A 17,066-nucleotide genomic window follows, 5' to 3' on the forward strand; every position below is an offset into this window, starting at 1 on the left:
ACCACTGCAAGAGTCCAGAGCATCCCCCCCCCCGTCAACATGACTATCACATTAACAGTCCTAACATAAAGTCAGCTTCGTTGATGCTATAAACCCCCCACCGATGGAAACCTGAGCACAAAACCATTCACGACAACCGCAGTCCTAAAGTCAGCAAGTCAACCGCAGTCCTAAAGTCAGCAAGTCAACTGCAGTCCCCAAGTCAGCAAGTCAACTGCAAGTCCCCAAGTCAGCAAGTCAACTGCAAGTCCCCAGCCACAAAAGCACCACTGCAAGAGTCCGGAGCGTCCTCCAGGCACGACCCCCAACTGTCCACATGGGGCCACCCTCCACAGGAGCGATGTGATGAGACTCCAACCAGACACAGGGCACCAGGATGGATCAGGCATCCTGGCCCCCCTGTCAACCACTGGGCTTGAACCCAGAACCTTCTTGCTAACCAACTGCACCACCGTGCCACTATTCATAAGTGTACTGAGGCATTAATAGTGCCATTGGAGATAAATATAAGGCATGAGCTCCAAAACTCGACTTCCCATGAGCCATTGCGTGGCTTCTTACTAATCCTCCCCAGTGTGAGAGGAGGAGGAGTGGTAGATGCCTGGAGTCTGCGGATCTACACACCGGTATGTGCTGTGTGGAGAGTCACAGCTCAGGAAAGCTCACTGTAATCACACTGTGTTTTTAAATCACACACTGAAAGCAGAAGAAGCTGCGGGTTTGGTCTGGTCTGGTTTTCTCCGCACATTGTGCTGTGAAGCTGCGGGTTGACGGATGGTCGTCTCGGGGTGAGTGCTCTTCTCTCTTCTTGTTAATTACCTGAGAAAGTTGCTGCAGAATAAAGGTGTTGTGATGGCAGGAGAACCGGAGGAGCATGCGCCAGCTCAAAGTTGGCTGCTGTGCGGGTTTGTGCCGCAGCGCGCGTGCGTGCGTGCGCACAGAGGAATGCGGTTTGCTGGAGAGGAATGGACTCCTATTCACTCAGTTTATACACACCCGCTTTACAACAACACAGGAATACAGGATCATTTGGTTGGTTGGTTGGTTGGTTGGTTGGCTGGCTATATGATATATGATGCCCAGGCACTTGTTGGCTTTTATAGCACCAGTTGTTGCAGCTTTAACTCCATCACTGATCACACCAACTGGTGGCAGCCTGCAGTCTACCAAATTTCTCCTCATCTACACCTGAGGAACATCCATCCATCCATCCATCCATCCATTATCTGTAGCCGCTTATCCTGTCCTACAGGGTCACAGGCAAGCTGGAGCCCATCCCAGCTGGCTATGGGCGAGAGGCGGGGTACACCTTGGACAAGTCGCCAGGTCATCGCAGAGCTGACACACAAACAACCATTCACGCTCACATTTGCACCTACGGTCAATTTAGAGCCACCAATTAGACTAACCTGCATGTTTTTGGACTCTGGGGGAAACCAGAGCACCCACCATGCAAACTCCACACGGAAAGGCCCTTGTCGGCCGCTGGGCTCGAACCCAGGACCGTCTTGCTGTGAGGCGACAGTGCTAACCATTACACCACCCCCACCTGAGGAACATTTCATCCTAATACACGACTAAATAAACATGCTACACTCTTAGAAAGAAGTACCTTTACTTATCACTGCAGTGGTACCCTCATTTTGTACCTTTACTGTGTGTGTTTTACATGGTAAAAATGTCTCTGTATCTATAGACAAATAGATAGACGTACATAAATGGACTGAAGTTAGGTTTCAGAATAAAGCTTTGAAGGTACTCTATGCTGTCAGAAATAGGTATACAGTTTGTCCATTTCTATCCCCCAAGGAACAATCTACACTAATGTACCCCTTACACTGCAAAAAATGATTTCTTGTTGAGAGAAAATATCTTTAATATGGGTGAATTTATCTAATATTTCTTATTAGAACTCAAGTTTATTTTGCTTACCTTTAGACGCTTTTCCTCATTTCAAGCTTTACATTTTCTTATTCATTCTTATGACGGCAGATCATTTTGCTAATTTTAAGCATTTAATTCTAGAAAGAAGCAAAGTGATCTGCCAATAGAATAAGACAATTTCAAGCTTGAAATGAGGAAAAGCACCTAAAAGTAAGCTAAATAATCTTATATTTGAGTTCTAATATATTAGATAAATTCGCAAAGGTATTTTCTCTTAACAAGAGATCATTTTTTTGCAGTGCACTCAGAAAATAAAGCATATTATTGTACCTTTAGGTGTACAGTGGCTTGTCACCAGGGAAGTACCCTCTAAGGTACTTATTTGTACCCTTTATATACTGATTGGGAACATATATTACGTTTCTAGGGCCAAAAAGGTACCACATAGTTACCTTGAGGTCCAATAATGAGCTCTACGTGCACATTAAAGGGACAGATGGTGTACGCTTGAAGGTACCATCCCAGTGACAAAGAAAGGTAGAGTTGAGTTTAGAATGCTAAAATGGTCAACCAGTGATGATCCATTGATATAATGGGTGTAATCCAGTAGCCTGAATGACTTGCATGGTAATGCATGAGGCTGGCATGCATGGTTGTGTAGTGGTTGGCACTGTTGCCCCACAGCAACAGCAACCAATTCAGGTGCTGAATTTGAACCTCATGGCTAACTGGGGCCTTTCTGTGTAGAGTTTGCATGTTCTCTTTGTGCCCGTGCAGGTTTCCTCTGGCAATCCAATAAAAGGTCAACTGGGTCCTACTGGTCAACTGGCTACTCTAAATTGCCCACGAGTGTGAATGGTTGTTTGTCTCTGCATTAGCCCTGCAATAGATTGGTGACCTGCTCAGGGTATACCCCATCTCTCACCCAAAGTCAGCTGGGATTGGCTCCAGATTCCCTTGTGATCCTGACGGAGAAGGGGCATCGATAACGGACGGATGGAAGTATGTGATTGTCACTGGAGTCCAAGTTGTTGTAATGAAATTTTAATTTTTATATTGAAACTACTTTAATTGACCTGTTGGTCTGTTTCCACTTTGGTTAATGGATTCTTACATTACCCACAATACCATTCAGCTGCCTGCTGTTAGTGGTTCCAGTGGGATCCATCCATCTGTATCTAAAGGGAGTGATGCAGCAGCACTTGAGCCTGTTATTCTGTCCAGCTGTCTCACCTCCTCATCTGTATGCTCCTCTCAAATGGAGTGTACAACGTTCTAATACTGCCATCACGCCATCATGCTCGTCATCTTGTAGCTCACTACCTAGCTGAGTAACATTTGAATTCTCATTAATATGACGTTAAAACATCACTAGAAGATGGTGAGTGAGAAAAGTACAGTGGTGCTTGAAAGTTTGTGAACCCTTTAGAATTTTCCATATTTCTGCATAAATATGACCTAAAACAACATCAGATTTTCACACAAGTCCTAAAAGTAGATAAAGAGAACCCAGTTAAACAAATGAGACAAAAATATTATACTTGGTCATTTATTTATTGAGGAAAATGATTCAATAGTACATATCTGTGAGTGGCAAAAGTATGTGAACCTTGGTTTTCAGTATCTGGTGTGACCCCCTTGTGTAGCAATAACTGCAACTGAACATTTCCGGTAACTGTTGATCAGTCCTGCACACCGGCTTGGAGGAATTTTAGCCCATTCCTCCGTACAGAACAGCTTCAACTCTGGGATGTTGGTGGGTTTCCTCACATGAACTGCTCACTTCAGGTCCTTCCATAACATTTCGATTGGATTAAGGTCAGGACTTTGACTTGGCCATTCCAAAACATTAACTTTTATTCTTCTTTAACCATTCTTTGGTAGAACGACTTGTGTGCTCAGGGTCGTTGTCTTGCTGCATGACCCACCTTCTCTTGAGATTCAGTTCATGGACAGATGTCCTGACATTTTCCTTTCGAATTCGCTGATATAATTCAGAATTCATTGTTCCATCAATGATGGCAAGCCGTCCTGGCCCAGGTGCAGCAAAACAGGCCCAAACCATGATACTACCACCACCATGTTTCACAGATGGGATAAGGTTCTTATGCTGGAATGCAGTGTTTTCCTTTCTCCAAACATAACACTTTTCTCATTTAAACCAAAAAGTTCCATTTTGGTCTCATTCGTCCACAAAACATTTTCTCCAATAGCCTTTTGGCTTGTCCACGTGATCTTTAGCAAACTGCAGACGAGCAGCAATGTTCTTTTTGGAGAGCAGTGGCTTTCTCCTTGCAACCCTGCCATGCACACCATTGTTGTTCAGTGTTCTCCTGATGGTGGACTCATGAACATTTAACATTAGCCAATGTGAGAGAAGCCTTCAGTTGCTTAGAAGTTACCATGGGGTCTTTTGTGACCTCGCTGACTATTACACGCCTTGCTCTTGGAGTGATCTTTGTTGGTCGACCACTCCTGGGGAGGGTAACTTGCTCTTAATCTTGAATTTCCTCCATTTGTCCACAGTCTGTCTGACTGTGGATTGCTGGAGTCCAAACTCTTTAGAGATGGTTTTGTAACCGTTTCCAGCCTGATGAGCATCAACAATGCTTTTTCTGAGGTCCTCAGAAATCTCCTTTGTTTGTGCCATGATACACTTCCACAAACATGTGTTGTGAAGATCAGACTTTGATAGATCCCTGTTCTTTAAATAAAACAGGGTGCCCACTCACACCTGATTGTCATCCCATTGATTGAAAACACCTGACTCTAATTTCACCTTCAAATTAACTGCTAATCCTAGAGGTTCACATACTTTTGCCACTCACAGATATGTAATATTGGATCATTTTCCTCAATAAATAAATGAGCAAGTATAATATTTTTGTCTCATTTGTTTAACTGGGTTCTCTTTATCTACTTTTAGGACTTGTGTGAAAAGCTGATGTTTTAGGTCATATTTATGCAGAAATATAGAAAATTCGAAAGGGTTCACAAACTTTCAAGCACCACTGTAGCTCTTGCTCTGATTGTCATCTCGTTTGTTTGTTTATCTTTTTTTTTTCTTCTATTGCAACTGTCCCCCTGTGATGGAAACACGACTACCAGCTTCTCACAGAATTAATTCAAATACAGTAATCACCAACACATTTGCACCAGAACTGTTAATCACATCATACATATTTCATAATAACATATTTAATGTGTTTCCAGGTGGTGGTTTCCTTTAAAGTGATATTAATTCAGTTTGAAAGGAAAGAAACCAGTTCACCTTTTGTGATTTGGTTAGCTTTATCTTGGTGGGGTGTTTTATTAAGGTAATTCTCAGAATTACACTTAAAAATTCACACTTCACTGCAAAACCAATGAAGACACATTTCTACATAATAATCTCCTCAGTCAGTGTGTATGCTTTTGCTCTGTTTATAACTAGTTGTTTTCACATGAACATCATCCGATGCTTCCAAGGCTACTTGGTGTGAATTGAATTGATTAAAAACATCAGTAAACAAGCATCATAAGTAATTTCACACTCATTTGCAGGGTTTGATTTAAAGGAGGGTTACGAGGGAATGCAATTTCACCGGGTTAAAAAAGGACAAAACTGCTCTTCTATATAAAACAGCCTTTGGATATTTGAAGGCATTAATCAATAATTAAGAAGTTAATTATCAAACGTGACCTTTAGGTATGCACAGATGCTACTTTTATCCATTTTTAATACAGTATTGAACTCTGTACCCACTTCGGTTTGTAGATATCAATCACAAAGTGAAAAATAGGAGAAGTCCTCAATTCCATCTTTTGTTATCTATGTAAGGGAAGTTCCTGTAATGTGTTAAAAATAAAGCTTGTTTATACTCGAAATAAAGAACAAACGCAAGATGATACCATCTTCCTGGTTTTCAAAAAGAACAAAAATTCACATTTCCCATCTCCTTTGGATTCTCAGATCTTCTCGTTTTCATTATGCTGTTATTTTAATAGACCTAGTAAGCTATATGTTTTTTTATATGTCCAGGATATGCTTTAGTTTTCCGCTTCTCATGTACTACACGTTTAATGACATTTAAAAACTTTGTTTTGCAATATGAACCAGGGATTCCCCTATACTACACCCTCCAAGGAAGTATTTAAAAGAATGTGACTCCCAACCCGTCTGTCCTTTACAACCACCATGCCTCTGAAATTTGTCTTCCAGATTGATTGATTTGATCCACAAACTCTCTGAAAGTATGCCCTGTTTCCATTGGCTTCCTATTTCCTCTTAGACCACGCATTACTTTATTTGCTATGAAATGATCAATGTTTGCAGCTTTAATGTGAAATTGCAGTAACTGTTGCACCAACACAGAGACAGCAGGTTAAAGCATGATGATCACCACGCTGGTGAGTTTAACCCCATCTCAGATGGAAAAGAAACCAAAACAATGAGCTTGGGATCAGATACAGGGATGAGATAGGGGATGACTGTTTATTTTCATTATCCATATTATTGTTGGTATAACTGTAGTAATATATTAATTTTCGATAACTCTATTCAAGCAAGTTTATATTAACGCTCACAACTTCTTTTCCATAGTAACAAATCACAGGTACTTGTAAAGCAGATGCTCCACTTATACAGTACTGTGCAGAAGTCTGAGTCACATGTAAGGAAATGCTGTCGACCAAAAATGGCTTAAAAATAGTGAAATTAAGTGTTTTCAACATTAAAAAATACTTGTAATCAGTAAGCCATAATAAATGAAATAAAGTCAACATTTGGTGTGAGACGACCCTTTGGTTTAAAAAGAAATAGCAGTCTCAGGTACAATGAGTGCAGTTTGATAAGGAACTGAGCTGTAGGTTTTACTGAGCATCTTACAGAACCAGCCCCAGTTCTTCTGGACACTTTGACTGTCACACTCGCTTCTTCATTTTGCACCAAAACCCAGCAGCCTTCATTATGTTTTCTTTTTTAATCTGAAGAGTGCTCTCTTATGTAATATGCTGCTCGGATGCAAACTTTTTTTTTTCTGTAAGATTTAATTTTGTGCAGGAAAGGAACGTTTAAAATGTTTTTGTACCGACTCGATAATGTATCCATCCATCATCTGTAACCGCTTATCCTGTGCAGGGTCGCGAGCAAGCTGGAGCCTATCCCAGCTGACTACGGGCGAAAGGCGGGGTACACCCTGGACAAGTCGCCAGGTCATCACAGGGTTGACACATAGACACAGACAACCATTCACACTCACATTCACACCTACGGTCAATTTAGAAAAATAAAGCACAACTTTACTCATCACATACTTGTGAAATTTCCTCTCTGCATTTAACCTATCTGAAGCAGTGAACACACACATACCCAGAGCAGTGGGCAGCCATGCTAATAGCGCCCAGGGAGCAGTTGGGAGTTAGGTGTCTCGCTCAAGGGCACCTCAGCCCAAGGCCATCCCATATTAACCTAACTGCATGTCTTTGAACTGTGGGGGAAACCCACGCAGACACGGGGAGAACATGCAAACTCCACACAGAAAGGCCCTCACCGACTGCTGGGTTCGAACCCAGAACCTTCTTGCTGTGAGGCAACAGCGCTAACCACTACACCACCGTTTCAATAATGAGTCACTGCGCCTGTGTTTCTGGTGGGGACCATGTACACTTTATTATTTATGTGCACTATTTACCACACATTTAAATAACCTCACGTCTTATCTACAAACTTTGGGTCTTGTACTGTGGTCATTAAGTTGTACTTGGCAGGGGGGAAAAAACCTATCATAAAGTTTGTCTGAAAAAAAAAAATAGGGTGCCTAAGACTTTTACACAGTACTGTATGTATGTGTGTGTGTGTATATATATATATATATATATATATATATATATATATATATATATATATATATATATATATATATATTTTTTTTTTTAAAAACCCTGTTATTTAACAAAGGGAAAAAATTTTCATCATTGAAATGTTGATATTTTCTGTAAGTTGGCATTTGTTTTACATTTATGGAAAGAGTCTCTAGTGTCAGCACTTTGTAACAGGAAGTCAGTTTGCTGCTGTGAGAAAGTCTTCAGGGTGGAGGCGTTTGCGCTTTGTGATTCCTTGCTAACTTGACAAGCTGCATAGTTTTTCTTCTTAATTTTACAAGACCGAAGTTACTGAGGTTTATAACTTATCACGTGAGTGATAACAGGAACTAACTTGTCTCATGGATGTTCCACAACATTAAATATACAGTTAGGTCCATATATATTTGGACACTGACACAAATTTTGTTTTTTTACCTGTTTACTGAAACATATTCAAGTTGTAGTTATATAATGGACATGGACATAAAGTCCAGACTTTCAGCTTTCATTTGAGGGTATCCACATTAAAATTGGATGAAAGGTTTAGGAGTTTCAGCTCCTTAACATGTGCCACCCTGTTTTTAAAGGGACCAAAAGTAATTGGACAATTGACTCAAAGGCTATTTCATGGGCAGGTGTGGGCAATTCCTTCGTTATGTCATTCTCAATTAAGCAGATAAAAGGCCTGGAGTTGATTTGAGGTGTGGTGCTTGCATTTGGAAGATTTTGCTGTGAAGAAAACATGCGTTCAAAGGAGCTCTCCATGCAGGTGAAACAAGCCATCCTTAAGCTGCGAAAACAGAAAAAACCCATCCGAGAAATTGCTACAATATTAGGAGTGGCAAAATCTACAGTTTGGTACATCCTGAGAAAGAAAGAAAGCACTGGTGAACTCAATGCAAAAAGACCTGGACGCCCACAGAAGACAACAGTGGTGGATGATCGCAGAATAATTTCCATGGTGAAGAGAAACCCCTTCACAACAGCCAACCAAGTGAACAACACTCCAGGAGGTAGGTGTATCAATATCCAAATCTACCATAAAGAGAAGACTGCATGAAAGTAAATACAGAGGGATCACTGCACGGTGCAAGCCACTCATAAGCCTCAAGAATAAAAAGGCTAGATTGGACTTTGCTAAAAAAAATCTAAAAAAGCCAGCACAGTTCTGGAAGAACATTCTTTGGACAGATGAAACCAAGATCAACCTCTACCAGAATGATGGAAAGAAAAAAGTATGGCGAAGGCGTGGTACAGCTCATGATCCAAAGCATATCACATCATCTGTAAAACACGGCGGAGGCAGTGTGATGGCTTGGGCATGCATGGCTGTGAGTGGCACTGGATCACTAGTGTTTATTGATGATGTGACACAGGACAGAAGCAGCCGGATGAATTCTGAGGTATTCAGAGACCTACTGTGTGCTCAAATCCAGCCAAACTGATTGGTCGGCGTTTCATAATACAGATGGACAATGACCCAAAACATAAAGCCAAAGCAACCCAGGAGTTTATTCAAGCAAATAAGTGGAATATTCTTGAATGGCCAAGTCAGTCACCTGATCTCAACCCAATTGAACATGCATTTCACTCGTTAAAGACTAAACTTCAGACAGAAAGGCCCACAAACAAACAGCAACTGAAAACCGCTGCAGTAAAGGCCTGGCAGAGCATTAAAAAGGAGGAAACACAGCGTCTAATGATGTCCATGAGTTCAAGACTTCAGGCAGTCATTGCCAACAAAGGGTTTTCAACCAAGTATTAGAAATGAACATTTTATTTACAATTATTTAATTTGTCCAATTACTTTTGAGCCCCTGAAATGAAGGGATTGTGTTTAAAAAATGCTTTAGTTCCTCACATTTTTATGCAATCATTTTGTTCAACTCACTGAATTAAAGCTGAAAGTCTGAACTTCAACTGCATCTGAATTGTTTTGTTCAAAATCCATTGTGGTAATGTACAGAACCAAAATTAGAAAAATGTCTCTGTCCAAATATTTATGGACCTAATTGTAACTACAGATAAATGTATTGTGTTCACCAAAAAATTACAAGTTGTAATAGTTGGCAAACTGCTGACGTATAAGAGGAATAAAACACTCCAGGTTGTGCTGTTATTGGAAAAATGATCAACTTGGGGTCAGAACAGTAACTCTGCTTTGCATTTGAGTGCATAACGCCACTCGGTCGTTGATTTTTTTTATTTTTTTTTCTAAAATATCACACCCTGTTGTGTTTCATTCCCCACTTGATGTGTTTTTGAAGGCTGAGTTAAGCTGTACAGTGGTTTAACACACTGATGCTCGACTGTGCCTGAGGGATTTGAACACTGAGTCACTGCGCCTGTGTTTCTGGAGGCCATGTACACTTTTTTTTTTTTTATTATTCATGTGCACTATTTACCAGACATTTAAATAACCAAGTCTTATCTGCAAACTTTGGGTATTGCACTGTGGTCATTCAGTTGTACTCGGCAGGAAAAAAAACAAAACAAAAACCCAACAACTGTTGAATAAAAGACAGAAATGAAACTGAATGAAAGTTTCACTCCTGGTGTCAGCATTGCTCTATGTCTTAGCAAATGGAAATATTATTGAACTTATTTCGAACTGCTCTGATCATGCACCATGAAATGAGCTAGCTCAGACTGGGGTGCACTTAAAAAAAAAAAAAAAAGGTTAAGCCTTAACTTGGATTAAATCAAGGTTTATCTTTTTTAATTAGCTTGGACCAAAATTTTGTTTAAAAAATGATCAGGATTGTATCAGTTTGGGATTATGATGATGATTTTTCAATTTCCGTAAATGCAGTGTGTATCGGATGGATTGTGGAAAATAGACATTGTAATGCTAGGGAAGAAAGAAATATTGATGATGAATGATTTCACGAGCAACAATTTTGCTGTTGGTTTAAACTAAATCCATCCTGGTAGATGTCAGTTAATCTCATGTCAAGGTTTTATTCAGAGGTTTTATTTCTTAAGTGATTTAAAATTAATTAGTGGTGCCGCACAAATGAAATGGAAAGAAAAGCTCCAGCTCAACAAATTCTTGCTTCGCTCTAAACTCGGTGTAGTCTAATCCTTCGAGCAACCCACTCTCATCTTTTTGTGCAACTGATCAGCAGTTGTGGCTTTCTGTCTCAAGCCCAGTTGCATTCACATGTCTGGATGCTTCTCCAGCTGTGTGTGATTTCTTTAACAGAGCTTTTCAAGCTGCCAGCGTGGGCTTTTGGCACATAATTATGGATGGTGTGCTTGAATGCGTTATCCACTATGCATGAATGGACATGCCGTATATTGGTATTGGACCAAATCCCAGTGCTGGCCACTGGCCACTTTGTGGGTCTGGAAGTGGGAATAAAGCAGAATGGAGTAATAGAATATCTGAAGGGCAAAAGAATAGAGTAATACCCTCTCAGAAAGCTCTTTTTCTCATTAGTCAGTGAAAGCAGAGACCATCCAGGCTCAGGCAGGTGTATGGACGTTTGCTGAACTGTCTGGTAACACAGTAGTTCAGGAAAGGGGAAGTACTCTGAAATATTGAAACTTTTGCCCTTCCTGTGCACCATCTGCAAGAATCATACATCATGCTCTAGTAAATCTGAGTTAGATTCAATTCAGGTTGAATTTCTACACTTAGTGACTGTGTACTGTTTAACAGAGCTACAGGAAAGAGTTGCTTAGCATGCAGTATGTCTCATCTCATTATCTCTAGCCGCTTTATCCTGTTCTACAGGGTCGCAGGCAAGCTGGAGCCTATCCCAGCTGACTACGGGCGAAAGGCAGGGTACACCCTGGACAAGTCGCCAGGTCATCACAGGGCTGACACATAGACAACCATTCACACTCACATTCACACCTACGGTCAATTTAGAGTCACCAGTTAACCTAACCTGCATGTCTTTGGACTGTGGGGGAAACCGGAGCACCCGGAGGAAACCCACGCAGACACGGGGAGAACATGCAAACTCCGCACAGAAAGGCCCTCGCCGGCCACGGGGCTCAAACCCGGACCTTCTTGCTGTGAGGCGACAGTGATGACCACTACACCACCTTGCCGTCCCCATGCAATATGTGTAACATTTTAATATTTAAACCAATATTTAAATAACAGTTTAATATTTAAACCACAATTTCTCCAGAACTGATTAGTTGTCGTGCAGAAATACATTGGGAGCTGGTATAAATGGGCTCGCAGGACTAAGGTTCTCCTGGCTTTTAAAGATACAGATGATCTGATTTTAATATTTTGAGATATTGTGATGTAAGAATGGTTCCACAAGGTCGGTGGTTTGCTCACGTTTGTGATGTGTATAATTTCTATCCACATTCACTGGACATGAGCAATCGCACATTCTGATTGGCTACTCTACTACTAGGATATCAGCTCTTATACTGTGAGTAGAGAAAAACAAAATGGTGGAGCATGTTGGTGAACCAACCGAGGATGAAATAAAAACTCTACTTGAAAAGACAACCTCAAAAATACAAAAGAAGCAACAAAATATGGAATGAAAGTATTTGATGGTAAGATTGTATCTTTTTTTTTTCAATAATAATAATTTACACAAATTGCTCCCATCATTTTACTGGTTTGTTTACATTCTAAGCGGAAATGATTTTGTCGGACATTTTGCATCAAGTTTTTATCAAATTTGCAAAAAAATAGAAATGCTCTGTTTCTCAACATACAGTGAATGTGGATATAATAAAACGGTTATTCCACTCAATCTCATCGTGTATGACTTATAGCCAACCTGGTGCTACGCGCTTCATCGGCTATCAGCTCATGTACGACCTGATTTTGTGGAATAACTGATTATATAATTTTTTTTTTTTTTTGACTCTGGAGTTTGGACATAGTAACACACAAGTGCAAGACCAGATTTTGACTTATCAGACTTGGTTTTATTTATTTGATAAACGCAGTCTATAATAAAAAGCGCTTCACACAGCAGACGGCTCTTTTGCTTTGCCTATCTGCTTCACGGATGAAAGGTCCGCGTTTCGCTCAGCACAGCTTTTCATAGCACAGCAGATGCAAAAACACTCTCGTTTTATATCACACGCTCATTTTTGCTTTGGTAGCAGCCTAGTTTGTAAGCCAAAGTTAGCAAATGTGGGAAATGTTGACCAAAGCTGATGCAATATTCACTTCCCCACCGCAAAGGATTTTTTCTCCTCCTAGGTTTCTCAAGGTCGAGAGTGCTTACTGCTCGGCCCATAGTTGTCTCCATGGTATGCATAGTATAGTGTATTTTTTCCCCCCCATATTTTTAAAAACATTCCAACTACTGTTGTACTATTTGAAGGCCACATCACCCCCACCCCAGCTCATTAGATGAAGCATTGATTCTATTATTGTGGGTGCACTTTAAAAACCCTCTCTCAACGATTGACCCTTGCTTGATTGATTTTTCATTTCCTTTGAAAATTGGATGTTCTCCTGTTTCCAAATGCCACAGAGTGCTGATGGCTTTGAAACAGTAAAGGTCATTGTTACAGGGCAATGTCATCTGTTCGAGTGTCCTCTCTAGAAAAGCTCCCGATGTAAATATTTATGATGGAAAGAAATTTGTCTTTATGCCATGCCATGATTACTCGAGTATCAGGAGAAATACAAACAACCAAAACAACTAGCACTTTGTACAGGATGTGAAACAGTCAGAGGTGGAAAAAGCACAAATTAATTTGCATAACGGACTTCACCTAGCCCATCGAGTTCAGTTCGGTTTAGTATAACACACCTGATGAGAACAATGCCAGCATTCAGAGGTACACTGTGACGTACTCTAGTAAACTTACTGAGGTTGGGTTAATGGGTATGATGTTCCCAGTGAAGTGAAGCCATTTTCCCATGAGGAAAGAGAAGTGAAGCTGAACTTTTTGTTGAAATCGAAATGGTCCGTTCATATTCGTTACATTTAATTCGTGTGGTTCGATTTGTGGATCGTCACTGTCATTACTAAATACCAAAAATTCATCTCCAGGGTTAAAATACTTCTCATTGTGAAAGCATATTAAATATCTCCCCCTATGATCACTGTATATAAAATGTCGTAAACTAAAATCCATGAGTGGAATCCATTGGGTTGACCTGACTCCTTATTTATTTCACTGTGTGCTTTAAGTGAGCAATGTAAAATGCATTTGTGAAACCAAATATAAAGTGCGTTTAAACAGAGGTGGACAGTAATGAAGTACATTTACTTGAGTACTGTACTGAAGTCCATTTTTTGAGTATCTATCTGTACTTGAGTATTTTTTTTAAACTTATGACTTTAACTTCACTACATTTGAAAGACAAATATCGTACTTTTCACTCCACTACATTTCTATCAAGGTCCTCGTTACTCATTACTATGAAGCAGCTTTGAAAGTGGATGGTTTTTTTTTCTTTTCTAAAACGTGATTGGTTTTTTCGCAGGCGACACTGAGACAACCGATCAGTAATCACTAGGGTCATGTCATGCCCATCAACTGTATAAAATCAAGTTCAATGATTTCCCAGCAGCATTATTTGAACACGATCAGTTGATGGCAGAATGGAAGGAGCCGGTTCATCTGGAGAATGCACGCTCCCTAGCCTAGTAAACTAGACCCAACTGCCTAGTGGCCAAAAATATTTTTTGCCTAGCGAATGGGTCTAGCCTCGCACCATATAAACAAAAACACCCCGGGCATAAAATCGTGCCCGCCAATCACAACGCAAGGTTTTTGTTTGGATTCTTTGGGCGGGCTTTTGCAGGAGTGACGACAAAGCTGCGCGACGCTGGAGAAAGCGCAACAGGAAAGATGGCTACGGGCTAGTGAACACGCGTTTGACTCCACTTTGGAATCAGTTTTAGAAGGATTAGACTTGGAGTTTTCGTTGAAACATGAGCAGGAAGAGGCTCTCCGCTCATTCCTTTTCAAGAAGGACGTTTTCGCTGTTTTGCTGACCGGCTATGGCAAAAGTCTAATCTACCAGCTGGCTCCGCTCGTAGCCAAAAGGATGGGGCTAGTTTGTGCAGTACGAAGAATTAATAAACAGCTTTGAAACATTTACTTTTTGATTGTTTCTTATTTTAAATTTAAGGGAAATTATTTCACCAAACACCACTAAATAAAAACTCTCAAAAACAGTTTAAGCAAACCCTTGAAAAACACTTGGAAAAAAATGTGTATGTGGTACAGACTCCAAACTTGTGGTCATTATCTCCAAACTTCTTAATATCTAGAACCTGTTTATTAATTAATACGCATTTTGAAAAATTATTTAATTTCAAGGTCTCCCCCACTGCTTTCTGTCGCTCTGACTACGTCACAGTCACTGTTGCGCTGATTGGTCAGAGCGTTGGCCTATACGCACAGAGACAGTTTGAAAGACAGCGGTTTGTTCCTCCTACCCGCTTCGGAAATGTCTATGGATCGAGGCCAGACTAAATATTCACATTTAGTCTGGCTTGCCAGGCTACACGCTCCCATGACTTTACCTAGAACCCATGTTTCAGTTTTCTGAAAGGATTAAAGATTCATTTTGTTTTAAATGTTTGCTTTGTTTGCCGAAAATGAACCACATCACAGCCTTCAAAAATTCCCCGTCCAACCTGCGGAAGCATAATGAGGGATGTAAACATTTTATTCCAAGAGAAAGCTTGCAGTGAAGTTGTCTGTGCTTTTAGAGCTAGCGATAACGTTGCAATAGCTATGCAGTCTGGTTAGTCAAAGGACTTTCTATGGATTTGCCCACCAAGTTGCCATAGTCTTGTCCACGGCTAACGTTTACACATAGCTAGTTAACTCGGACACTGTTAGTTAACATGTAAAAACAGAGTGATGGTAACATGATGCTATGTTAACTTATCTGAAGTCCTTTCAGAAATATGTTTTAGCATAATCTTGCCAAATAAACAGAATGTAGAAATCTTTCTTTTCTAGTAGCGTTAGCTACCCAATATGATTTCGAGTTTGAAAAGCGTTTGCTAGCATGTTAGATGGAGTTTCACTGACTAGCTAGCTTAACGTTAAACCACCATGATGGCACAGCATGCGTTCATTTTGTGAATTCACATTTCTGTCTTTGGTAAAGGCATTAGGTTTTGTAAGCGTTGTGGCAATAATACAACGATGCACTGACAGAAAATGTACTTTTAATATTTAAGTATTTTTAAAAGCAAGTACTTTAAGTAAAAAATTTGACTGTACAACTTTCACTTGTATCGGAGTAACATTTGACCAGTGGGATCTATACTTTGACTTAAGTAATGAAGTTGGGTACTTTGTACACCAATGCATTTATATCACGTAAACAAGCAATTCCTGCTAATCTGAGAACTCGATAAACTTTTCACACTTTTCATTAGCAAAGGACAACATTTGAATAAGATCACACTATCAGATGTCAGATTGATTGATTGATTTCAGTGGTTTTTGGAAACTAATTATGTCTCTGTCTGGCATTTCGGAGTTCTTCTGCCTCTCTCAGATGTGTGTGCTTGATTTTACTGCATGATCTGTAGGTCGGCTGAATGTGTGTTACAGCCTTCGATAACTCCTTCAAATGTTTACATGATTCACACCACAAGTGTAGGAAATCTGTCAAGACGTGTACGATGTCCGACATTTTGCTTCTTTAGTTTTTCACTGGAGCTACATGATTAATGTTACTAAATAATTCACCAAACATTTGGACAAACTTGAGTTTTCTTTAGGATTTAGGATGTGTGGGAGCTCGACTGCTTTCTTCGTGCCAACGATATGGGAAGAGTCTCATCTCATCTCATTATCTGTAGCCGCTTTATCCTGTTCTACAGGGTCGCAGGCAAGCTGGAGCCTATCCCAGCTGACTACGGGTGAAAGGCAGGGTACACCCTGGACAAGTCGCCAGGTCATCACAGGGCTGACACATAGACACAGACAACCGTTCACACTCACATTCACACCTACGGTCAATTTAGAGTCACCAGTTAACCTAACCTGCATGTCTTTGGACTGTGGGGGAAACTGGAGCACCCGGAGGAAACCCACACGGACACGGGGAGAACATGCAAACTCCACACAAAGGCCCTCGCCAGCCACGGGGCTCGAACCCGGACTTTCTTGCTATGAGGCGACAGCGCTAACCACTACATCACCGTGCCGCCCTATGGGAAGAGTATCATTTGATTTATACATTAAGAGCCCACTGGACAACCAGGCAAAAGTTTGGACACACCTTCTAATTCAATGTTTTTTCTTTATTTTTAATTAAAAGACACTTCATATATTAAAGTAATGATGGATGCCATTTCTTTTACTTAGATGAGCGGTTCTTGACACAATATGGATTACTACAGTTGTGGAATAGGGCTATT

General features: G+C 40.5%; 1 protein-coding gene across 1 annotated transcript in view; it reads left to right on the forward strand.

Annotated features, from left to right (window-relative positions):
- The first annotated feature begins 598 nt into the window (after window positions 1-598).
- pag1 (phosphoprotein membrane anchor with glycosphingolipid microdomains 1) overlaps window positions 599-17,066 on the forward strand; it is a 146,326-nt gene continuing 129,858 nt past the window's right edge. Inside the window, exon 1 of the mRNA XM_060942725.1 lies at window positions 599-788. The gene's annotated coding sequence lies outside the window, so the exon portion shown is untranslated. The remainder of the gene's footprint in view (window positions 789-17,066) is intronic.

Source organism: Neoarius graeffei, chromosome 16 (assembly GCF_027579695.1).
Source record: "Neoarius graeffei isolate fNeoGra1 chromosome 16, fNeoGra1.pri, whole genome shotgun sequence".
In the NCBI taxonomy this organism is placed as follows: Eukaryota; Metazoa; Chordata; class Actinopteri; order Siluriformes; family Ariidae; genus Neoarius; species Neoarius graeffei.